Source organism: Sinohyriopsis cumingii, chromosome 8 (genome assembly GCF_028554795.1).
Source record: "Sinohyriopsis cumingii isolate HCF-2022 chromosome 8, ASM2855479v2, whole genome shotgun sequence".
In the NCBI taxonomy this organism is placed as follows: domain Eukaryota; kingdom Metazoa; phylum Mollusca; class Bivalvia; order Unionida; family Unionidae; genus Sinohyriopsis; species Sinohyriopsis cumingii.
This window is the reverse complement of record NC_142968.1, coordinates 67,675,586-67,703,313: the sequence shown is the minus strand read 5'-3', so window position 1 is coordinate 67,703,313 and position 27,728 is coordinate 67,675,586. Positions and strand designations below refer to the sequence as shown.

The following is a 27,728-nucleotide window of genomic DNA, read 5'->3' as shown; positions in this document are numbered from 1 at the left end:
GAAGAATCAATAAGTAACCATTTCGCATTTCAAAATAAAAATAACTTTATTTTCAAGTTCTTTAATCTTACTGCTGAAAAAATAAAATTAAGCATAAAAGAAATGGAGTATACGTAAAGACCATTGAACAAAACATTATCATTAAGAAATTGTTCTAGTGTATAGCTGGATAAGGAAATGTTTAACAAGTGTGTCCATGTTTTTAAGATGCATAAGTGGCAATACAAAAAGGGGTGGGATTTAAATACTAATTATCCATGTCGACGCGATGCTAAGACCGATATGAACAATTCATTATAAATTCATCTGAATCGGCCTTGTCATCATGCCATTGATTATGAGATACCGAAACACTCTAGGTGAATAGTCGATAAATTATATGCACTATAATTAATAATTTTATATTTTTCTAGAAACGAAACCCCCAGAGTTGTTGGTGTTATCTCTTGGCCTTCCTAGAATACTTTGTATGAAAAATCTGTTAGCGTTATAATATTAAGTCGCATACCAAATCACTAGTATTTAAATACATTACATTTCCAGCTAAATATTGAACTTGCAGAAACACTGAGGATTTCACAAGCAGCACCGTGTTAGTTTTATATGATAAATAAAGGAAAAGGAGGATTTTGACTAGGGTTGGACATATAATATGTCGCCTCGTTCTTTTCTACGTTATTTGGACATGTACTTTCAACAATGTTGGGGTCGTAATATAATCAAAACTAAAAGTACATAAATAACATCTATATTTGCTGGTGGTGAAATCTTTCATTGACTTTATCTCCTGTACAACATTCTTGTCATGTATTGTAACTGAGGCATTGCAAACTTTAAGAGGATAATTTGGTCATTTTGTCATCCATTCACTAGAATATGAAACAAATTGAAAATGAGAAAGGTAACTGCTGCTAATGTTTTCCTTATCTACCTACTGCTGCAGATACTAACTATTTGAATTATCACGATAAGAGTTGTTTGGAAATGAAGAACATAAGCATGTATTTCACCAATTGCATAATAATGTTCCAGCAATCGAATTGTAACAGTGAAATGAAACAAGCAAACGCGTGAAGAACCAGTATCAGAAATACATGGCAAGATGATATGGAAATAACATTGAATTGCTGTCATATCACATATACAGGAAAGAAATATGTTGTTAATGACAAGAATAATTAGATAATTATGCGTCCATTTAAAATCTTCTAAAGGATGCGAACAAGACGTATGATACAAGTGGAGATATTACGAGTAGATTATTAAACGTTGTTAAAGAATACAAGGTTTCCTAATAAGAATATGTCTTACCATGAAAGTCATCGGTGTGAATCTGTTTTCAAGATCTGAATAAGATGGGCATTGTGAAGGATGACAAGCATATTCTACCTGACTCTTCTGCCAAACACACACACACACACACACACACACACACACACACGTTCTTGTGAAACCTACAAAATGGACATATGATTTAGACCATGAAAACGGGGACGTTTTTATTTTAACAAATAATGGGGGAAACAGATTAATTTTGCTACGCATTTGATATATACATCTAAATATTGCAGTAATCTCACCTCATAAACACAGTTCCCATCGCTATTAAAACACTAATGACTGTTGTCATCGGGCCCTTAGAGATAGGGCAAAACAAGGAACTTAAAGCCAGAAAGTAATCAAGCAAACAAGAAGGAAGAAAGGCAGAGAGAGGACAATGTCGACAGATCGAGAGAGAGAGATCGAGAGAGAGAGAGAGAGAGAGAGAGAGAATATAAAAAGGTACTGACTAAACCAGGAAAGAATGAGAAGTGTTCAATGATTTACTTTTGAGTCAAACGAAATTTATATTATTGTTTTGTTTCACATTATTTGTACTTCAGCTAGCATGCACATTTAAGATACATCGATAAACACTGAATAAGAGTATGAACAATTGTATTTTCAGCATCTTAGCTGGTGTCATGTACAAGTTCTTACAAATCTTATTTTCATTTCCTATTGGCTCAAGCTTGTCTTCTTGGATTTAACTTTAACGTGGATGATTGGAGGAGAGGATGTTATTGTATTTTGTTACCATATAGACTATTCGTTATTATGCTTCTAGCCACATTCGAATGAATTAAAATCAATGTTGATTTTTTCCTATGTATTTCTTCTCCAAATTTGAATGGCTCAGAATTAAATATAAGTTAAATATACAATAATAGATGAACGACTAGAATATCTTAAACAGTGTATAATATCCGTTCTAATTTGGCGAAATGTGTTCTGAACGTTGGACTAGCCATTAACTTACATGTATATCGATATTGCGCTCTCTGTTAAAAATAAAATATTTCATACATATTTGTCAATGTTTACATAAATGATTTCAATCCTGTTAGCTCTTCTTGATGCCATCTTCGGTGAGTATTTCTGAAGCAAAGTGTGCAATCCGACAGCAAAACTGCGTGAATTTTTACCGCATAAACGTGGATACAACAAGGGTATTTCTTTCCAAGAAAGTCATTGATGTGAATCTGTTTTCAAGAAGAGTCACATACACACACACACACACACACACACACACACACTCTCTCTCTCTCTCTCTCTTGTAAAACATACAAAACAGGTACATATGACTTTTACCATCAAAACGGGGAGATTTTTATCTTAACAAATTATGATCCATAAAGATCTATTTTACTATGCATTTGATATACACATCTAAATATTGCAGTAATCTCACCTCATGAACACAGATCCCATCCAAATTAACAAACTAATGTCATCGGGTCCTTAGAGATAGGGCAAAACAAGATACATACAGCCAGAAAGAAATCAAGCAAAGAAGACGGAAGAAAGACAGACAGAATGAACATAGCCTACAGAGAGGGAGAGAGACATACAGACAGACAGAAAGAGAGAGAATATTAAAAGGTACTGACTAAAAGTGGTAAGAATGAGAAATGTTTGATAATTTACGTTAGTGAAACAAAATTTATATTATTATTTTCTTTCACATTATTTGTACTTCAGCCAGAAAGCATATTTAAGATATATCGAGAAACACTAACTATGAGTATGAACACTTGTACTTTCAGCGTCGTGACTGGTGTCATGTACAAGTTTTTACAAAACCTCTTTTTATTTCTTATTGGCTCAAGCTTAACTTGTCGGATTGACTTAAAATCTACTTGCCCGAGATGGCCTTAGCTTTTTCTGTTATTTTCACACACTCAACCCATCCACACAAAAATAATCGTATGTCCCTTTGACTTGTGATATTGCTCACTGAACAAGGCGCTGAACTGAACTGGCCACTGAACTATTAGACCACAACGAAGAAGGTTTCCAAAATTTCACATGCGCTGATAGTAAATTCTGAATAACTGTGCTACACAACCATGCTCTTGTAATTTCTGACTATACCCACTGTTTGATGTACAGAGTGTATTTTGTCACGATATTTATGTAGGGATAGGCATTCGGGAGCCTTTGAGTATTTTCGCTTTCTAACGAGTTTTTGATCAAAGTTCAAACAAGAAAAGAAGTCGGATATTCATTAATAATTTTGAAATCAATCATTAGAAAAAGTAGCTTTAAGTTCGTAACACTTGTGTGCTCATTAGTACTTCCAAGACTGGACTTTTGTAAGTCAGTTCTGTCTGGTTCATTTCAATATCTACTCCAAAAACGTCAAAACGTTCAAAACACAGCTCCTCCTATCATACTAAGAGTATCACGACCAGAGCACACCTCCCCGCTGTTGTGTACCCTACACTGGCTATCCATTGGATCCAGAATCAAACACAAAATTTGTTCTCTGTGCTACGTTTCACTGTCGGACTCTAGTCCAACATACCTATCTGACCTCACCCATGTGTACACACCAGCAAGATATTTAAGCTCCTCTTCTGACAATCATATGGACAGCGTTCTTTTGCATACCAGGGCCCAGCAACGTGGAATGAATTGACAACTTAACTTAGACACAAAGACACAATGATGACATTCAATAGGGCTCTCAAAACTCACTTATTTGGACTGCAAGAACAAACGTAAAGACTTAATAATGTTTCCTACCTGAAATATTTTCAGTATGTTTTTTATTTTTTAATTTTTTTCTAATTTCATGTTGTTTGTTTTTGTAATAATATTATTATATGTTTTTATCTTATAGGTGTTGTCTAAAGTTGTAAAGCGCTTCGAGCTTCTAAAGATTAGGTGCTATACAAAGTCCTCATTATTATTATCATTATTATTATTATTATTATTATTATTATTATTATTATTATTATTATTATTATTATTATTATTATATCGCAACTGTGAAAGCGCCAACCCAATGATATTGAAGTTCATGAAACTTTAGAAATTTCGGAGATTTAAATACGGAATCTGCGCAAAGTATAATAACTTATATTTTTTTTGTGTGAAACTAATAACTTTGAACTTCTTGATTAACTGAGAAAGGCGATCAGTGTTGTATACTGGACTGCATTTTAGCATCGTTGTAAATTTTCCGGTACTTAACATTATTTCTGGATTTGTTACTTTCAGATTTTGTGTACCTTTTTACGCTATTTGTCTTCTTTCATAAATGATGAAAATGGAATTTTTTGTACATTGTGTTACATATTCTTCGTGGATAATCCTAGTTAGCAATGCACTCGAGTATGCCAAAGAGTCATATGGGTCTGATTTTACCTAATATAGTAACTTTCTGTTACGTCACAATTACGGTTACGGGATCTGAATGAATCAAGGACATCAACCGAAAGGTTCGACTCCAGGAAAACAATTGTCTCCTAAGTCCTCTTTATATTCCTTTAAAAACTCTCAGGAGTCTAAACACAGCAACCATTCCCCAACAAAAGAACCTAAGCTGCTCATGTTTCATTGCTTGTACGAAACTATGTTTTACACGCATACTTATGCAGCACAGAACATATGGATGAATATTATATCTTTTATCTTTTCTTAAAATGTAATATTTTACCACATTTTGCAATACACAACAATATTGTTAACTGAGATGCTAAGGAAGGTGCTTGTTGAAATATATGTATATATGCAGATATTATTCTTATTCCGATCGTGGACTCAAGATTGTACGTTTTCATGCATGTGTAAATCCATTAAAAGAACAGGGAATTTCGTTGCCATTCAAAAAGAGTTTCAACTTTCGATAATAATTGAAATGGATATATAAATATGCAAAACGTTTCTATAACATTTGATCGATCCGTTAGGTCGGTATGGGAGGGGAGGGAACTAGGATGTTATTTGCAATCGTATATGTAACGCATGTTCTGTTTATTTTAATTAGCATCAAAATAGTGAAAGTAAAATTTGGGAATAATAATAAGAAAACAAAACAAACAAAATAAACATGTAGTATCATACTTTCAATAAAATATACTTATTAATTTTAAACTATCTCCATTCAGACAAACAAATTAAAATTGCATCCGTTTCAAACCAAATACTGACAGCAAAATTAAAAGGTTCTATAAATTGATCATAACTGCGTCCCTTTATGAAGAAGGAATATTGAAATAACTAAAGTGGTGTATTGCGAAAGTCGCGATTAACACGAATCAATATGGACCTACATCAGTTTGCATTACCCTATTTGTACAAATATTTTTTATTCCCGCGACATCTTTATAATTTTGTATCATTCTTACTGTGAAACTTTTCTCCTTATTTTCATGTCTGCATGTAACATGGATGTATGATATCCGGCATATGCAAACCAATTTATTCCTTCACCAAAATTGGTGGATCCGTAGATTCCATTTAAGTTTGAAGTATGGCAAGTATTGTACCACCAACCGCCTTTGTATATACTGGCACAATTTGAAGAATTGTCTTTGTCCTTGTCCCAATCCTTGGTGGTGAATTTCATATCAGAATGATAAGAGAAAGAGTCGCCTGCTGTTCCACTGTAGCCTTTTACGATGAGACGATATCCACTACTTTCGTCTCCAACCGAGAAAGTATCATACATGGCAAAGCTGGTATTTGTATTTGAAACAGCCAAGTTTATATGCAGCTGGTAATCGGCCTGAGCCGTGAGGTCATGTATATTGTCATTTCCGAGCCACATGTTTCCATTTGGATCACCAAAACCCTCTTTATAATCAATCCACTCACGAAAGAAATCAACATCTCCGCTGATTCTTCTCTGAATGACAGTCCATCTTCCACCGGCTGTACGCATGTCACATCGAACGTAGATACCATTAGGATGTCCTTTGGGATAAATAATGTAGCCTCCAGTCTTTGTAAAACCCATTTGGTAAATGTCCTGGCAGTCAATTGGTTTTCCAAAAGAGACATTTTGGCATGTAGATGAAGTGACGTTTCCACAATTAATTTGAGGATGTCCGCTTGTAAGCAATTTAGAGAACGTCAGGAAAGCGAAGAATAAGCGAACCATTGTCATGGTAAAGAACACTGAACAAAACATTCTCAGTTAAGGATTTTTCTAGCATATAGCTGGATGTGGAAATGTTTAAGAGGGCTGTCCATATTTATACGAAACATAAGTGGGAATACACAAAAAGGGGGTGTTGCTTGAATAATAATTATCCGATTCGACGCATTGATTTCATTGGGTAAGAATGCTAAGAAGGATGTAAACAGTCTACTATAAATTCATCCGAATAGACTTTGTAAGCATAAAATATAACTATTTTTCTAGACGAGAAAGTATTTTTTCTTCAATGAGGGGAATTGCAGCCCAACTAACACAGTGAGTTGCACTAATTAACCTCACTACGAATAGTGATACTCAAATAGGAAATTAAGTTCTGGCATACAGAAGTAACATAACTAAACACTGCAGCTAAAAGCTAGTTCAATATACACCAGGACTAATATTTTCATATTTTCATAGAAATGAAACCTACAGAGCTATCGGTACTATCTCTTGGCCTTCATAAACTGCTTTGGATGACATTTTGCTTGCTATATAATATTAAGTTCCGTACTAAATCACTAATAATGGGAAAAAATATTAACTAGGTTTTGAAATACAACCTGTCGCCTCATTCTTTTCTGCCTTATGTGGACACGTAATATCATCAACTTTGGGCTAACAATATAATCAAAACAAAATAATGAAAAGCTCCTTCTGCTGCGGGTGAACACTCTTATAGTTTTATATCGTACACATCATTTTTGACATGCATTGTGACTGAGGTATTGCAATCGTTGAAAACCAAAGAAAAATAATGGTCATTTTGCTATCCATTCACTAGAAGTTAAAATAAGTTATCAATGAGAACGGCTGCTAATATTTCGATTATATACCTACTGCTGCAGATTGTATCCATTGCAATGTCCATGACATGGGAGTTTTGGAAATGTGGAGCATAAACCGACACTTGCATAACAATGGTTCAACAATTACAATTGTAACAGTGAAATGAAAAAAGCGAAAAAGTGAAGAATCCATAGTAGAAATACTTTTCAAGACGACATTGGAAAAATATTAAATATATATCACATATGGGTGAAGGAAATATGGTGTGAAAAGTACTTATTAGTGAATGCTATTTCCATTGAAGCTCTTCTCTGGGATGCTGAAATGACATATGGTGCAAGATGAGATATTACGCCTGAATTCGTTTGAGAAAATCCCTGTGGGGAATCTGTTTTCACGATCTGAATAAAATGGGCATTGTGAAACATGATATTTGCCTTCTGTCTCACACTCACACGCACACAATGCTCAGTATATACGCTACTCGAAAGCCATTAAGAGATGCGTTGGTTACTCAATGGCTTCGTGTAATGCAACTGTAGTGGGATGTTTTATGTCATTTGATTACGGCTGAATTCCATTTCTGAATTAAATTGTCTTTATGGTATTTTCAGATGGTAAATATTACATTTACAGTAATAGGTAAAATAGGACAACTTTGTCATCACCTACTGCCTATACGTACCTATTATAACCCAAATCATAAGTGAAGTGTATGCTATTAAAATTTGTAACACATTTCGACTTACCTGGTTTATCCAGTTATTTTCAGTGTTCATTGCATTGTCATGGATATCAATTACCATCCAGCATAATCCAGTATTAATTTACAGTAATAGGTAAAATACAGACGTACTTGGTCAGTATTCTCCTAGTGGCAGCAGGGAGTATGTTTGTTTTCTTGGAAGATTCCATATCTAGTAAAACTCTTACCATTTACGTTTTCAATTGCTTATGAATATTGTAGCCAGATATCAGCGGCATCTATCAATATGAATGGGATCATATTAATAACAGTTCAAATATGCCTAATGTATTGTACACAATAATCCATGTTTGTGGACACTTTGCGTGTAATGGGTATTCTTCCTTTACTTTTTTCCTAATAAGTGTACCAGAGAAGTTTAGTCCCATGTACTAATAAGCAAATATGATATGGACTTGTCTTCCGTATCATACCAGTTTTCCATATTCCTCAAAACTACACCATTCTAGAACGTCACAATAATATTATGGTACTTTGTCCGGTTAATGAATTTTTTTTACAATATCTTAAGTGTTCACTTCATGTCTTACTGAGAGCCTATGGATTGCATAACTTCCCTTAAAAGCTTTCCTTTTATTGCAGGGCTGTTGATTTTTTAGAAATCCAAAATCTATGGCTTATTCTGAAATTTAAGGAGTAACAAAAAAGAAAAGATTGCAAGAAGAAGCTACAAATAAAGAATGAACATATGTTTCAAATGATGTAATGATGATTTGACACCGTCCACAATTTGAACAACATGTATTAAGTAACGATTGTGTGATATATCTAGTCTTCAAACACCTTTATGCGAAGACAAAACTAGATCCAAATTAATTTGTACGAAGGTGTATTACTGAATGAAAAATTCCTGTATTATCCCAAGAGTACGTTGTGCTGAATATAGTGAAAGAAACAATTAACCTTATTGCTTTCAATTCAGGTTGCTTTTACAAATGGTTGCGAGGTCAATTATTACTTATAAAGTAGAAATTGATTGTTTGATTGATTGATTATTTTTAACGGCGCATCAGCACTGTAAGGCTATTTAGCGCCAAACAAAATGTTGTTTGTATAATCTTTTAAAAATTATAAAAAGTCTCATATCGACCAGCGATATAAAAAACATAGTTGAAATTAAAACGGTAAGACGGTAACGGTGGAAAATAAAGCTTCCCGATCAACGGGGGATGTAATTATTCTAAGTTAATGAAAAATGATGAAAAGGTATTAAAATGGGACGGTATATATATTGCATAAAACTCCACAAGGTGATATCATAAAAGTTAGAGTTTAGAGTAAATATTTACTGCTTTCAGGAACTCTATAATACGAGTGATGTTTATAGTATCAAAACGTTCTTTCATGTCATGAACAAGGTAATAACGATCGCGCGTAGGTTGCAGGTCAAAGCACTCTATCATAAAGTGCTTGACAGTGAATGGTTCATTGCAAGAAACGCACTCTGGTGGGTCTTCTCTTTTAGTATGTGGGAGTGGGTGATGTAAGTATGACCAATTCGGATTCTTGCAATGAGTATTTCCTCCCTACGAATGGTTCTGTAGGAAGGAGTCCATTCTCCTAGAGTTGGCTTGATTGCATGCAGTTTGTTATTCAATGCATCATTCCCTGATGCCTGCCACTTCTGACGAAATAACTTTTTGATACAAGGTTTAAAATCAGTATGCGGTATTTTAAAATCAGATGGTTCTTGAGTAAGGGCCATTTTAGCAGCGCGATCTGCTTTTTCGTTACCTTTAATACCAATGTGGCTAGGTAACCAACAGTACATTATATTGTGGGAGACACTCAGCTCGGTATTTATGACGAGTATGTTTTTCAATAATGGGTTCTCCAGTTTTCTATTGTGTAGTGACTGGAGCACTGATAGCGAGTCGGAGAAGATGATACTGTTTAAAATAGGTTTCTTTTCTATATGTTGCAGAGCAAGGTCTATTGCTCTGATTTCGGCTGTAAAAATTGATGCTCCATTTGGTAAGCGAACTTGCGTTGTGTGATTTCCACAAACAAAGGCTGCTGTAGCCTTTTCATCATCCTTTGATCCATCAGTGTAAATTCTGGTGTAGTTTTTAAATTCGGTGAGGAGTTAATGGTGAGAGTTGTGGAAGACAGAAGGGTTTGTTTCGGATTTTTTTCCATCGTGTAGCGTAAAACGTACTTTTGGTTGTTTAATTAGCCAGGGTGGTGTTTCGGAGATAGACGTTTTCTGAATTTTAGAAAGATCTATATTTGTAGTGTCAAGGCTGGAGGATATTCTAATGCCAAAGGAAGGTATGGCGTTTGGTTTATTTTCGTATAAAGTTTTGTATTTGGGTTGAAAAACAGCCGAAAAAGCAGGATTCAGAGGGTTTGATTTTAATTTGAGAGCATACTGTGCGGAAAGCAGTTCTCTACGATGCGATAACGGTGGTTCGTTCACTCAGGTAGAAGGCTTTCACACCGGGATGTTTTAAATGCTCCCAGAGCCAGTCTTTTAGACCTAGATCGTGCAGGTCTATTAGTATCCCGTGCTTCCATGCTGTTTCATAGGCCTTTTCTAAATCAAAGAAAACCGCTACTAAATGTTCTTTCTTGATGAATGCATCGCGAATGAATGTTTCTAGTCTAACCAAACGATCGTTGGTACTCCGTCCATATGGAAAGCCACTTTCGAAAGGAGATATTAAGTTGTTAGTTTCTAGGTACCATACAAACCGAGAATTGATCATTCGTTCCATTGTTTTGCACACGCAGCTTGTGAGTGCAATAGGTCGATAGTTGTTAGGATCTTCGCTATCTTTACCGGGTTTGGGAACTGGTATTACTGTTGCTTCTTTCCACATCTTAGGTAGATTACCAGTAATCTATAAATCATTGAAGAGTTTCAAAAGAGATGTTAAAGATGATTCTGGAAGATGTTTTAAAAACTGGTACTGTATTTCGTCAGGCCCGACGGAAGTATCATGGGCCTTGTCTAAAGCCTCCGTAAGTTCTGATAGTGAAAACAATTGGTTGCAACTTTCCGAGTTGTTGGATGTGAATTTTAAACGTGACTTTTCTTTCTGAGTTTTCAATTTTTGGAAGGCTTCGGAATAATTAGATGATGAGGAATTTTTAGAGACTGTATCACCAAGAACATCTGCTATGTCACGTTTTGAGCTAAAATTGTTATTGTTCAGTTTCAGATATCGGAAAGAAAAGTATTTTCTCTTTTCGTTTATTTTGCGGATCGTGTCCCAAGCTTTCTTAATTGAGGAACGAGAGTTTAAAGTGGAAACATATTTCTTCCATGATGCTCGTTTACTTTCTTTGATTGTGCGGCGAGCTTTGGTCCGGAGAATACGATATTTACTTAAATTCTCGGGCGTCGGATGATTGTTAAATTTTTTCAAGGCTTCTCGACGTTGTCGTATGGCTTCCTTACATTCCTTAGTGAGCCAAGGTTTTAGGGTTCTTTTGAGTTTGTTGAGGACTTGAGGATAGATTCTTCTGCAATGTCGGTTAAAATAGATGTAAAATGCTGAATGTGGTCGTTAACATTGAAAACTGTATCCTCATTCAGCCTAGTTTTACAGAGTGTTTCAAACTTGGCCCAGTCGGCTTTCTTTAAATTCCATTGTGGAATTACTTCATCAATTGTAGAGTTAAGATTTACAAGGGAGATTGGGAAGTGATCGCTGCTGTGAAGGTCATCAGCAACCTTCCATTCATAGTCCAAAAGCAGCGAAGGAGAACAAATTGTCAAATCGATGCATGTGTATGTACCCGTGCCTGGGTGTAAATATGTCGGTGTTTTGGTGTTATATAGACACATATCGTGTCTAGAAATAAAGTCTTCAACTTTGTGACCTCTGTCACTTATATGATTTGATCCCCATAAAATGTTATGGGCATTAAAATCCCCGAGTAAAACAACGGGTGCGGGAAGCTGTTGAACAAGATTGTCGAGTTCGTTTGGTACTAGGCTAGTGTTTGGTGGTAAGTAAATAGAGCAAAATGTAATCACTCGATGTAGAGTGACGCTTACAGCAATGGCTTGTAAATTGGTGTTTAAATGGATGAAGCTATGAGGGGCTCTGTTGTTTACAAAAACAGAGACTCCTCCTGAGGCCCTGTCAACATTCTGTGAGTAGGTGTTAAACAGGGAGTAGGTTTTAAGTGTGATATTCTCCGTAGCTTTCAAAAAGTTTCCTGAAGACATAGTACTGCAGGATCATGTTCGTTTAGAAGCAGAAGAATATCATGGTAGTTGGCTTTAAGTCCTCTACAGTTCCATTGTATGATTGTGTTCTTCATTATACGTTTATATTGAGTATTCTGGAGCTAGGTGAGACCTTTCGCATAGGCAATGTGGTTATTTCTCTGAAGGAAGTACGGTGGTGAATTTTTTGTTGTTAGGTCTGGAGCTACCTTGAGGACATGGAGCAGATTCTTCTGCATCCATGTCCTCTAAGTCTGCAAACCTATTGTGCAGCTTTGTGCTGTCTATTTGTTTGTGACTTTTTCTTGCTATTTGGTGATCTTGGTGGTGGAGTATTGTTGAGTGTTTTTTGCGTCGATGTTGAGTTTTTCTGGGGTTTGTAGCGCGGAATGTTCGAGTCGGAATGGGATTCAGGTGGGTTCGTTTGAGTTTGGGCGTCTTACGTTGCTTTTTGGCTGCTTTTCACTACAGTTGAGAAGGATGGGCCGGGGAGTGATCTAGCTTGAACAAGCTTCGTGGCCTCTGGATAGGGGATGTTGGATGTGTATTTAACCCTCTGGATTTCCTTCTCTTGTTTCCATGTGTCGCATTCCTTTGAACTAGCATGGTGTTCCTTGCCACAGTTGACACAATGCGGAGTGGCTTTGCACTCTGATTCCTGATGGGAGGGGTCGCCGCATCGGCCGCATACTTGACTTCTAGAGTATCTGTCTTCATGATGACCTTATTTTTGACATTTGTAACATCGGAGGGGATTTGGTATGTATATCTCAACCTTAACTTGTAAGAATCCAACTTTGACCACTTTAGGTACTGTTGGCTTATTGAAAGTTAGTATAATAGTGTTGGTGTCCTGCAGATTGTTGTTTCGTTTGATACGAATTCTGCGGACTGCAGTGACACCTTCATTTTTCATGCCCTGGACGATTTCCTTGTCGCTAACTTCAGCTAGATCACGGCAACGAATGACGCCTTTTGATGTATTAAGTGTAGAGTGGGCGAAGCAGGTTACTGGAATATCGTGAAAGGTCTTAATTTTTAGGATATTTTCAGTATGTGCTTTGCGAACACACTCTACAAGTAGGCCGCCTGACTTTAGTTTTATTTTACACTTTTCGGCTTGCCGACTAATCCAAGTATAGTATTTTCGACTATAAATGGCGATAGTGCAGCAAGTTGTTTAGCCTCGTTTTTCGATTGGATGACCATAAAGCGAGGAAAGGATTCCACACTACATGGCTCATCATCAGACTCTGGTCCAGTTTTGGTACGTTTTTTTTTTTTTTTGTGGAATTATCCATGATGGCTTGAATAAAAATTCAGCACCCGTGCTCCCCACCCACCAAGGAGCCCAACAAGGGGACACTTTTCAAGTGTCAGGGATACACAGATGCCATACTCAGTTGATAAAATTACCTTTGATTGACCCTGAAGTCGCCAATTTCTAAGGTCGGTAAAATTACCCCCCGATTGACCCGTTGAGCCACCGCCTTCTAGGAAGTCTTCTAAGACTTGGAAAAGGGAAAGATAAAGGAATATAATATAGGGGCAACGGTGGTATTTATAAAGTAGAAATAACGAGTCACTTATGCTTTTTGCAGTTTTCATGTGCAGTGGTAAGTTATACATTTCCTTTTTTATAAGTTAACTTGTTGTGCATCCTCTAAGTTCGAAGATGACTAAGATATCAGTAACTGGTTAGAAGTCTGTGAATACGTGAAATCAGGTCAATGTTTGCTATTTAGAAGCTGTGTCACACTTGGAAGCATGTGCAGGTTGGGATAGATTGATCAATGCAGGACGTGCTGCAGTTCCGAGATTTATGTTGCTCGCGCATCTTTCACGCCATTTCGATTGTCATCTGTTCAACGTCCTTAGCACCAATAAGGATGAAACTGCGCCAGGGGAGGCATCCTGTGCGAGATCATCCCAAGGCTCGTGGTCAGAGATCAAGTGCTTCAAGGATGCCTTGACGGTATCTATGAAGCGTTTCTTTTGACCACCCTGAGATCAGTTCCCCTCCTTTAGCTCAACGTAGAAATGCTTCTTAAGTAGTCGCTCCTCTGACATCCTAACATCCTGGCGATGGGTCCTGTCAGTCTTCACTGTGATGTCATCAGCAGAATGTAGAATGTGAATACTTGGAATGTTTGCCCTTGTGAGAGGTTCAGTTTCTGAAACCATGTCCTGCCATCGTATCCTAAACAGTTTCCACAGCAGCCAATGTGAAAATGATCAAGCTTCTTAACATAGCGTTTTAGCAAACATATAACAGGATTGGCAACACAGCGGCTTTGTAGATCTTTGGCTTATTTGTTGAATTCGCTCGCTCACGTTTGCTGGTAGTCTGCAAAAGCCCACACTTGCTTTAACAATTCTGGTGTTGGTTTTATCATTGATTAGGACTGTAACATAAAACCACCACCTTTCCTTATCAGTTTAGGTCTGCATCACTCACAGCACGAACCAAACAATATAATAATTACAATAATTACAAGCTGACAACAAACGATCCATCGACTCAGATCAGGTATTCATGTTAGAGTCATCGGCAAATAGTTGACCACGAACAGTAATTTTATGTCTTAATGTTCGCTTTCACTCTGCATAGATTCAAGATCTTGCCATCAGTGTGGTATCGAATACAATCCCAGTGTCAAGGTCACAGGAAGCATAAGTAAGCATAGCAGAGAACGTCATACTCAAGAGGATTGGGGCCAACACACAACCTTGCTTGACTACATTGGTGACATAGAATGATTCAGATGACTATTCCTCGTCTATGACACGAGCGTGCATGGAATGATGGAATTACCGAACTAGCACGATGAATTTTTCTGGGCAACCGAAATTTGTCATAGGAGCCCCATAGCTGACTGCAAAAAAGACTTTCTGCATGTTTCATTGGTTACCTAAAATTAACTATTGCTTGTACAGCAAGAATAATATAAATTGATATATGGCTCACTCTGATATGGAATACATTGCTGACAAGAACAGTATCTATGTGGTTGTTTGACAATTAAGCAACGGTAGGTGATTAGAGATAAATAAAGTCCCCAATACAAAGTTACTGTACAAATTGTACAGGAAATGAGATCATTACATGATTTTTAAGTTGATTTAGTTTACAGAGTTGTAGCAACTGATTTGATCGATACGAAGTGAGTGGTTTTTGCATATGTGACACGTCAACATTACTATCAGAGGAAATAATTACAAACATGAAGCTACTGGTTTTGTTATTTCATTTTGCGTAATGATCAATGCCTCTCCGACTTCAGGGCATACAGTCAGACTTTGCAAGAGCAGAGGTGTGCGTCACATTACTTCTGAATAATGCTAACATTCTAGAATGTCTGTTGAATATAATGTTTCATATATTTGATTAATTTGAATCTCCAATATTGTTTTATGGCTGGGTGGTTTTGAAAGCAGATAGTATAGGACGAGTAGATAGGAAAAATTGCATGTAGATACTAAATGCTATACATCCTGCCAACAATATGCTTCAAAATGGATAGTTAGGTCCCCCTACTCTTTATTTAAATATATATGTGCGTATCTTCAAGAATTGTTCAGATTGCTAAACACAAATAATTAAAATGTTTAAAAAAGATAACACCTAATGCTTACAGATTTTTAAAGAAAGAATTGTAAAATCTGGGGTTTCAGTGTGAGAACTATTTTATTGACTTCACGGTCTTGGAGATCTGGTAATATTCTAATTCAGTCCATATATCTTGCCTTTTATTGTATTGTAACCAAAGACTAAAATACATATTTCATTTTATTTATTTTTTTGATCCTTATTACTGGCAGAGACCAGGTATATGCCAATTACTTCAGTTACACAAAAATGAAGATTTAAGAACTCTAAAACACCCAGGTAAATATGCTGATAATGCATTCCAACTTAGATTATCGTCTCTCGCTGTAGAGTTCTATTTCTGTCTGTCTCTCCATCTCCGAGGATTTATGCGCACATTTGTATAACCATTATTTATTCATATATTCAGGCATTTATGCAATAGTGCATTGTGTATGAATCATGTATTATATTGGCTATGTGTTCTTTTGCACATGCCAAATAAAAAAGTATGTTTCGCTCTGTTATTCAGATTTTATCATCTGCATATGCAAAAATTGTGAACTTTTGGGAACCTCGTTAATTTTGAATTTCTCGCTCAGTGAAGAATATCACAAGTGCATGGGACGTACCTTTTAATTTTTCTTGATGGGGTGAGTGTCGAAATAATATTAAACATTAAGGCCACTTCGGTCGCGTGCGTGTGGCGTTATCGGGAATATAACGTTGGTCTACATCTATTTCACGGGGAGTTCACGTTACAGGTCCTGTTGTCATGGAAATTTTATGTAAGGTAATCAAATAAGTTACATGTTGAAAGATGTTTTATAATGAAACGTAGGTCAAAGTGACAATGATGTTGCTGACAGAAATACTTTCGTCACTGTAGGCATAAGGGTAGCATATGAATTTACATAGGATTTAATTACAGTTGATTCTGGAGGAAACAAGTGTGCAAATGATTATTTTATTCTGCTATCTAGATTTTAAAACGTATTTGGAAGCAATTGTTTGAGTGATATAAATTTTGTAAATCTAAAGGAACTACGATGATTACCGTGTTAGAAATAAACATGGAGCAACTTAATTATTAGAATCATAAATGATACCATTAAAACACAGTCCTGTTATTTTATTTTAATTTGTTTAATTCTACTACACATTACCCAAATGAGTCACATGATTTTTATATACAAAAAATACCCCAATCCATCCACATGCTACCCAGCAAACCCCCACAAATAATGGTTGACTATCTTCCTCACTACTGTATCATAAACAAAGCAAAGCCACCACAATTTAATATACCTAACAAAAGAGCCACACTCCGGATTTCTTAGGGTAAAATAAAAAAACAAATCAGATCGTCCTTTACCTTAGCACATGATTACCTCACTTTCAACTGCAATGACCATCACCCCCCACAAAACCATGCCTTTGAATGTACTACTTGATTACTTTACTTACTACTAGTTTAGAGTGAACGATTTAAAAGACAACAAGAGATGAAGGGAACAAATGGACAATAATTACTAATAATCATCATTTAATAGAATGACAAGAGAAGCCGCCACAATTCCATGGCTGTATAAAGAGATCCACTAGAGCAGAACAATTTTAGAAGCTGTTGATGTGTCTAGATCCAAATTCCGAACCGTATCGACTTCTTTTCAAGTCATTGGGTTGACAAGACAATCATCAGAAGATTCGCTTTACCTTCGATGATATATAACCCATGGAATCGAAGATTAACAGATATATATATGTTCTTATCGACGAAATATTTTTTTAAAAAAAGAATTCCAAAATATCGGAAAATTCTGACCCTTTTAATCTCAACTTGAACAAAAGAATCAAGTTATGGAAAAAGATGAATGATTTCAGCATTTACATTACTGGCATGGAACAAACAACACCGTTGGAATCACCAACAACAGCACAATTCCAGGCAGCAGAAAAAGAAACTTTGAAAAAATAGAACAGTTAAAGAAATAGAAGTGAATGAATTCATGCTAAGATCTATGAAATTGACATGCAAACCGTCCATTCATTTTAGACTGGATTGATGAAATCCAAACGATATAAGATGTTAGATTCAAAGAATAGTACAAAACATAATCTATGCAGTCTGAGCCATCTGCAAATGATCGGGATGTTGGGTCTTGATATCAGCGTGGTTCATGATACTATTGATGAAATAGACAACAGTAGAATGATACACTATAGTGGGTGGTATTATAGAAAGGTAGACACATGTAGCTCTACAATGATACCAAATAATCTGGAACATCTAGAAAATGCAGATTTACAAAATTCATTTTTAGGACCCGACTTTTTTAAACCCAAAATTCGTCAGTGTTTCGGAAACATTGAAATGATTTGTAAGGACGGTTTATAGAAGATACAGGTTCACTCAAGACACAAGTGGTAAACAGACGTATGCATTAAGTGCTAGCTTTAATGCAATTAAAGGCGACAAAAAAGGAAAACAAGATATTCAAAATAGAATACAACACGGAAAAAGTATTACTACATTGTAAGTAAAAACGGGTAAATTTGAAAAATTAGTTGTCAAAAGCAAACAAGAATGTTAGTTTGAAATAGCTCTACGATTTTTGCGTTGTATCCTTTGCCACTAGTATCCCAGCTAAATTACATTAACTGATTTAATTAAATGTAGATTTGCAATTTGTAGACGAGATAATGTATTTCAACTGAAACATGCATTAAATGATAATTTTGTAGCTGAATAACACTAAACAAAGATATATATTAATTAATTAGCTGCATTTTATGGATCTATTTATGCTCCTTTATGATGTGCTGAATACATCTTATACCCTATAGATGAAGGAGATTCGTCATTAAAAAAATAATGCAAGATCGTTCACAACATTTGTCAATTTGAGAATTGACAATTTAAATAATTTGGGCTTTGATTTTATCATTTGGACCGTGGAAATCATACAACACTTCCACTCGAAAAAGACATTAGGCAAAGATCATTGCCTTAAATTTTCAGCGTGAAAAGAAACAAATGAACAAATTATGGAAGAGAACTCTGTTTGAGTCATTTGAGAGTAAAAGAGAAGGTCTTGAGTCAGCATGTGATACTAGGAGCAGTACCAAAGTTTGTTCCTCTTGAATGAAGCATATAGCCTCAGTAGCAATTATTATAGGAAAATCAATAAGTAAAGATTTTGCATTTTAAAATAAAAACAACTTTATATTCAAGTTATTTGATCGTTATGATGAAGAAATAAGTTAGGCATGAAGGAAATAAAGAATAAATGAACTAAAAACTAAACAGTTGACTACGTGAGTGAACGAATGAAAAAGCAACTTTTCGTCGCTAACTATATTTAATAATCTGGACGGTCCTTGAGTCTACTCATAGTGATCATACTTGTTCTGGTTTAATCGATACACTAATACCCGAGAAACAAACAGCACGTGAAATAAAGGGTTTACACGTACTCTGTGATTAGCAAGCAAGATATGAGTTCATATTATGTATATCTATACTGTGTATTTAATTTTTGTCCATGACTGTATATTGCTACTGTCATTTGTATGCAACACATTATATAGATAGCACATGTCCAGTATTGTAGATTTTCCTTTTAGATAATATTCATTTGTAAAGAAAATGTTTAGTTAAATTAGAGTTCAGTACTCTGATTTTCTCCTTAGAAATTGTATTTGGACTCGTTAGTTGTTTAAGCTTAATCGAATAGACATGAATATATTTACGAATTTGATGGAAATTTCCATAGAAAATTACATCATCCTGAACATCTTATTGCGTCTTATACTTTTATATAGGGTTCTGAAGGAAACAAATTGGTCTTTGTATTTTATCACGAGTCTAGTAAGATTATATTTAGTTGTATGAGATATGATTTGAGAGGAATTATTTATTTATATTATTCATTGGAATTACTTAGTGATACCTTACATTTTAGGCTAAATCATTCTATTGGATTATTGTGAATTCATTCAAAAATATTCTAGATTATATCAGTGTGATACATCAAGACTGCTGATATATCAGCTCGTAAACAAGATTGATACTTAAGCACATTAAAAACCTGGAATTCAGTCAAAGCACTTTATACTTTGGACTTATGATAGAAAGGTTAAAATTGTTTGGATTTTACTTCACAACATTAAATTATATTTAAAATTCCTTGTGTATTATAGAGAAATACATTATTTGTTGAAATTTTCTAAATTGGTTTAGCTTGTTTTCTCTGTTTCTTAAAGTCATAACATTATTTTATGTTAGTGTGCATTTTCCCCAGATATTGTGTAGGTTTTTTTGGCACAATAAATAGCTAAGATGTTTACATTTTGAATATACGTACATCTTATCAACTTAGAATAGAGATATTGCTCCGAATCAAACAAGGTTGAATAGACATTGCTTTGAATCAAATATCTCAATCACAAACTCTACTACATCATTTACGAACACAGCAGTATTCAACCCAGTATTCTCGCTCTCCTCCGATAGAACAATATTTATCTGTCACATATATGTTATTGATAAGTTAAACGAATTTCAATACTTATACAATGTTTTAAAATCAGGGTTGGAAATACATATTGACGTTTTTTGAAATGTTGTAAATTCGTTTACTCAGATCCTAAAATTCTTGTTCCCTGTAAATCAAATGATTGTTTTTTTTACACATGGAATTAAACATATTAAAAGATATTCTTCTGTCTGATTTGATGTAGGGCTCTTTGTTTGTCTCTTCCCTGTAAAAGTAATAGGGTTCTTCCATTATCAGTTGGTGTAGTAAACAATGTGCTATGAACACATGTGTGGTAACATGGCACACATCAAAATAGTGAGTGGCGGTCAGGTTCTCCCTGTTTCATTTCTATTTGGACATGCTTATATGTGATATTAGCTTCCACATCCACTACATAGTTCGGAAGATTGTCAATCAATCTAGCAAGTCCCATTTGCTCCATGTGTATTCTTTTCTTTGCTTCTTTGATTTGGCAAAAACGAATTAGGTGAGCAACATTAACATATATTACCTTTGTTTATCTAGATATGGTGTGACCAATACATTTCTTAAATGTATTTCAAAACTTTGCATATGCAGGAAATGCATGCAATTTCCAGAAGTAAAGTTGAAATGATATCCTCATTGTCTTGTGTCACTCAAACATGAATCCTAGCCAGTACATGAAATACACAACGTCGCAGAATGAAGAATCAGAATATTCAGGTATATAAATAGTTTTATTTTTATCTTGTAAACAAGCACTTACTGGCTCAATGTTCAAGACTTGACCCAAATTCAACTCTAACACACTATAGGCTCCAGCTTTGGACTGTGGCATAGACTCTCACATAGCAACGTTTCAAAGATTATCCTGGCAAACTTTTCTTGAGCGGGACATAGATGTGGAAAGATCACTGGGATTCACATGAGGTATGAAAACAGAAAGAAATCTGTTAGAGTTCCACTTGCAAATACAATGGTTACTGAGAGGACTGTTCTGGTTGGCATGTCTCCAAGGTATGGCTGCCTATTCCAAGTGTTGTATTCGGCCCACATGAAGTACTCATATGTACATGTATTTAAAGGGAGATGTATGCGAGTCTCGGTCCTATTTGCTGGTCAGTGACAATAGGGATAAAGCCGGAATATTGACAGCAGCTGTTAATAAAAGACAATAAAGTTGACTTCATATTTCCGCTTATTTCCTTGACAAAAGTGTTAACCTGATGTGATGATTTGCTGAGTCAGACTTGCTTGATGGTCGAATATGTCCAAACAGTAACAAATGCCACAAAATTAAGTTACATTCAAATACTAAGTCATAAAAAATAGTGCCGCTCTCTTATATCACTGATAATTCGATAATTAACGTAGATAACCAAAATCATATGTGTGCTTTACTTTAGTGGCTTTTAATGTGCTGTTAATTGTTTGAATGTGACATCCTTTTTCATTTTCACTACATGAATCCAGTCTGAAAATGAATGGATTGACGGAATGTTGTTTCTATAGATCTAGCCATTAATTCGTTCAGCTTCATCAGGTTTAGTGCTATATGTTTTCGTTTTTAATTTGCTGCTGAAAACTTTGCAAAGTGTAGTGTTTGCTACGATGTTTTATGTCCATGCCATTAAATATTGTATTGTAAGCGTTCATCTTCTTTCATCTTTTGTTTCTTGTATTGAAGTTATCATTAAAAGAGACACCTTTTTCCTTTTGTTGTTATTTTTAATTTTTGTTATATTTTAATTTTATTTTCTGCTAGTCGCTTTCCAATAATATTTTCCTCTGTTTATCCGAATTCCATGGTATATATACGTATCAATGAATATTATGCGAATCAGCTGTCTCAATGTCAAGTCGATTGAATGACTTAGATAGTAGTAGATAGAGTACCGAATCTCTGTTAAACACGTCTTAAGCTTCTAAAAATCTTTCTTCTTTTCTTTTGAATCTGTTTCTTCATCTCTGTGATTCTGGTGTCTCTCAGTACTTATTCTGTTCAATAATGTTTACATTAGTAATGTATTGTCAACTTTTTCCAATCATGTCCTGATGTCTTGCATATTGTTCTCATTTAATTAGTAGCAAGTAAATTGCTGCACTAACAATGTCAGGGAAATGGTAATTTTAGGGAGTTCATTAATACAGTAGCAAGTAAAGTAGTCACGTAGTGAGATATTGGACATGGTGACATTTATTTGCTTTGCACTGAAATGTACGGAAAATGGTTAGGTGGTCTCTTCTCTTCCTTGGTGGTAGTTTTCTTTGTTTAACTTAAAGTAGTAAAGAAAGTAGACGAGTATTTTCGTTTTTGGGGTGTGGCTTGTGACTTGTGGTGGGATATTGATACACTATATGTAACGTGGACTCGCAATTTCCTTTTCTTTATGCAATATCAAATGAAAGTGACCGCCATGTTATCTGTTTGTATGAAATGTGGGTTCGTGGCTATCATGTCTTTGAATTAGCAAAGAAAGTGACTGAATCCAGTGTCGTCTTGTTGTTCTTCTTCTTGTAGTTTATTGGCTTTGAACAGAATAGTTCCTTAAATGGTCAGTGCCAGTTCTTGCTATTTAAATTTAAAAAGGACCTGATCCTTCAATACATTCCTCGACCTTTACTAAGTCTGTCTCTAAGAAGCCCTAAAGCGATTAAAAATAAACAGTGTTGCCTTCAGACTACAAAAAAGACTTCACTACATAAAAAGCTGTCAATAAGAAATTAAATTCGTACTATTTGTATTTTTGTTTTAAAAAACATTGATTTTCAAAATCAAACGAATCAACTGAATAATACGCAGGAGAGTTTAAAACAAATACCAAGTTGTGTTTTGCTATCATTTACCATTGTACTAATTGTGCCTGCTCTGTGTTCATTTCAAGAATAGTGACCTATGCAGGTTCTTTCGTTTTAAAAAGGTGATATCATTGTAAATATTTATTCAAAATATTAGTAAAACATCATGATATGAGAAATAAATCAAAATGTGTCACATTCGCCATTCTCATCTTGATTTACTGTCCATCTTTAAACTTTTTTCAACAAGAACGTATTCATTATGAAACTACTTGTGGAGACCAACGCTTTATTCTCAATAATGACACTAACACATCCACACGTACACATAAACATTTACAGGCTGTCGACATTATTACTGTCTCATGTTTGAACTATGCGTACACATCTCCTGCAGTAGGAAATAAGACGTGCTGACGTTTTATGTTCGAGATAATTGTTACATAAACTTATGCTATTTTGAGCGATGTAGATCAAGACCATTCGTCGGATCTTAAGCCGGGGCTCAATGTCTGTGTTCTCTTTGAAGTATATTCATGATGAACAGTTAACATCTAAAAGAAAAAGAATGCAGATAAATATGTCTAAGTGTAATTCAATGCTAGCTTATAATAAGCCTCAAACAAAATATTTTGTTTTATTCAGACACTTGCCCAGTGGTAGTGACTGTATACAAATCACCAGCACTGTCTCCAATTCTGCTAGTGCTGACGTCAATTCATTGAGCTCAAACGAACCTTTTCTTTTATTTTGACACATTCACCCCATCCACGAAAAATTAATGGTATCTCCCTTATACTTGTAATATTGGCCACTGAATAAGGGGCTGAACTGAACTGGTCACTGAACAAGGAGATCACAACCAAGAAGGTTTCCAAAATGTCACATGCGCTGATGGTAAATTCTGAATAACTGTGGTACACGACCATGTTCTTGCTATTTCTGACTATACAACCTGTTTGATGTACAGACTGTATTGTATCACGATATATATGTAGGGATAGGTATTCTGGAGCCTTTGAGTATTTACGTTTTCTAACGATTTGTTGATCAAATTTCAATCAAGAAACGAAGTCGGATATTCATTAAACATTTTTAAAATCAATCAGTACAAAACGTAGCCTTAAGTTCGTAATTATTTGTTCCTGTAATAGTAATGTAGACGTGACAGATATACATATAACACAAACTTAGTATCAATCAAATCAACGGCTACCAGGTCTTCGAGATAAATTATCTTTTTTGTAATAACCTCAGTACCTTTAGAGTAAAAAAAATGATTGTCGTGAGAGGTTTTACAAGTTTCTACTCTCCTACCTGAGTTAGATTGACAAACACTCGCATGGGCACTGCGCTATTTATTTAATCAGCAATATATTACCTTGTTCGAGTGAGTAATAGACATGATATTGTTATTCGTGGCTGTTCATGTAAATGCTAAGCATATGAAATGCGTATAAAAGAGATGTTACTCTTCCCCCATTCAAATGATACCTGCTTCAATTTGTACACAAAGAAGAAGTTTGATGTGAATACAATTAAGCAGACGATCTTTATAACGTTTATACTCGATCTGTGCGTCGAGCTATCTGATTACCTTTCTAAAACAAGCGAAAGATGGTGTCCTTGGTGTGAAATTAACGAACATCACACTTAAAAACATTCGATGTGTTTTCCAACCAAAATAATGAAATCGCCCAAAGGAAAGACAAATATAAACCTCAGTAAATAGCTAGCTAGATAGATTTGTAAATTATATAATCATTGGACTTTTGAACACTTGCCATAATTCAATCGAGAAAAATAACAGTCCCTTCCTTGTACTCAGCGGTTATTGAATTAACATGCCTTAAGCTCTAAACGCTTCCATTCCAAGAGTAATAGCAACAGTACGTCATCAAGTGGCATAAGCTCAACCACATAAAAGATTGTATGCGTCTTTGAGAGAATTATTAAGGTATGTTGATGCATAATTAGGGGTGTTGATTAGACAGTGCAAATATAACTGAATGTCAGAACCCTCTTATTTTATGTTCATAATTAATTAATGAGTTTCTTTCGTTTTAAAAAGAAACTAATCTTACTGGAGTGAGGCAATTTACCGCTATCCTTGACATAGTTGGAAAACTGTGATGAACATCAAACAGAATAAAACATACATATTGCCTTGGATTAATAACTCTATTCAAGCATCGACTAGAGTGGTCGTTCCGTGTCATTGTCATATTCACTGAAACAAGGAAACGACATTGTCCTCTCCAACCGGTTGTTAGCAGCATTGTTTCTGAGCAGAAATGCACAAAACTTTTGTCCTTGCATGTGCAATTGCTAGACTGGCAGAACCAAAAAGAGCCATTCCTACACTGCACAATGTCTGCTTGGATAAACAGAAGACTGATAGGATAGGCGTCTACATAATTTATCCAACGGGGATCGTAACGGTATCTACGTTAGCTGTGACATCGATACTACTGGTAGAGGACGGATATTCTTTCATAAGAAGCATCAAAAGTGATGCTGAGTTCTTTCATGACTGAATAGATGATAAGAAGGGCTTTGTTCTCAGAACTAATATTCCTCCTCCTACAGATCGATTACTGATCTAGAACAAAATTTCGTAATAAAGCATTTTGTTTATAATATAGAGTTTTATTACAGATCTCAAGTGATACTTTAGGCCTACTTAATAAAAAATTAATAATACCAAATTGTACTTTGAGTATGAAGGATCATAACGTGACTTCCAATTTAAATGCATATACATGTATGAAATACCGATCCAAGCCAAATATCCTGAGTAATTGCCAATGTAACATATTCTCTTAAAATATCGTTCTTTGTGAAATCAATACTTATACATGTCTGTTCGCTTTGGTTGAATCTGAAAACCCCGTTGCAGAAAATATGATTTAGATATTTTTGTTTCCTATGGAAGTTCAAAATTAGTTTTTCTTTACTTGTATCTTCAATAGAGCAGCAGAGAGGGTGGACAGACCACTTAATTCGTCACGTACGTTTTTTAGACAAAAAAAAATAGTGACCTTCATAGAGGTCACTAACATTACCGCGTCATTGATTGATCTAATCAAAGATGCGGTCGTCACCCTCTCTGCTGCTATTGTTATTCTGAGTAATCCTGGGAATCTTTATCAGAGTAATCCTGAGGATCTTTGAATCTCAAATGATACTCTATCTCTGTTGGTGGTGTTTCTATTTTTGTTTTTGTCTCTTCTATTTTTATATTATATCATTAAACTTCTATATCGATCTCCACCGCAATTTGTACAAATCTGATATAATCCTCTAACGTCCTTGTGACATCCAACACAATGTCGTGAATCAGCACGATTATTTTTTAAATAAAATATAATTATGTCTCCTGCAATATTCTCCATGGCACCTTTAATCACATTTATTTGTTGTTCCTTGAATCAGCTACGCACAATTGTGCATTATATTAATGATATATGTTTAATTAAATTTACACCCTCTCTGCTGCTATAATTAAATCATTATGTTACATTAAAATAATGGTACATCCGGAATCTCATACTGCAAGGATAGCTCGAGAACGATTAGAAGCAATGAAAAATTTTCTTACGAAGAAATCACTAAAAAACTGTTTAAACCCGTCACTGCAGCTACTGAGACAGTTACAACTGCCATCAAAGAAGATCGTCTTCCGGTATCAAAACAAACAGCAGAACAAACTGAACAAGTAGCAAGAAGAACTAAACAGACAAAGATTTTACGAGATCTTCCAACTGATATACCTTCTGCTCAACCTCCATCTGTTGGTGAAGAAATACTTGAAGGTATTGGAAAACTTCATACTGAAGTCGCCGACGTGAGAAAAGAACTTGCACCTAAATCTAAACCAGTAAAAGAAAACGTAGAATTGATTGCAAGATTTAAGGAAGGGTTTGTCGAAGATATTAGAAATACTAAAAGAGGAAAATTACCTGAAAAAATGTTAACTAGTATATTTAATAAATCTGATATTTTAAAACCCGGTCATGAAAAATTAAATGATGATAATCTTATTAAATGGACATATCGCGTATATAGAAGCAAAAGACAAGCTAGAGATGATGATTTAGAATATAGAAATCTTGATGAAAAAGTAAAAAGACTTTATAGAGAGCAAATAAAACAACTAGAACAACAACAACTCTCCCAGCAGAAAGCTTCATATCAACTTCCTCCACCTCTGCAACAAATAGAACAACAACAATCTTCTTCACCGCAAAAAGAGATGATGTTGAAACCTTCTAGAGAGGAAAGGAAACAGATGGCAAAAGAAATGATGCTAAAAACAGAAGAAGAATGGAAACAAAGAAAAGAAATATTCAGAGATATTGAAACTAAACAACGGGAGAAATTACGTTCACTGGGTATAGAAAGAGATCATGGGGATGATTCTTTTGACGCTACTCGAAGATGTCTTTCTTCCCTGAATACAGTGGGAAATAATTTTGTTTGTCCCGATAATATCCTCAATGATGTGTCTCGGTTAGAAGTTCTCATAGGGGGATAACGTGCCGGGAATAATTCACTAGAAATAATTAATGAAGCAGCTGATATTTGTCGGCGATTATTTCAAGGTGGTATCA

General features: G+C 35.2%; 1 pseudogene; it reads right to left on the bottom strand.

Moving 5' to 3' along the window:
- Positions 1 to 5,378: 5,378 nt before the first annotated feature.
- Positions 5,379 to 6,484, bottom strand: LOC149793749 (fibrinogen C domain-containing protein 1-A pseudogene; annotated as a pseudogene).
- Positions 6,485 to 27,728: the final 21,244 nt, after the last annotated feature.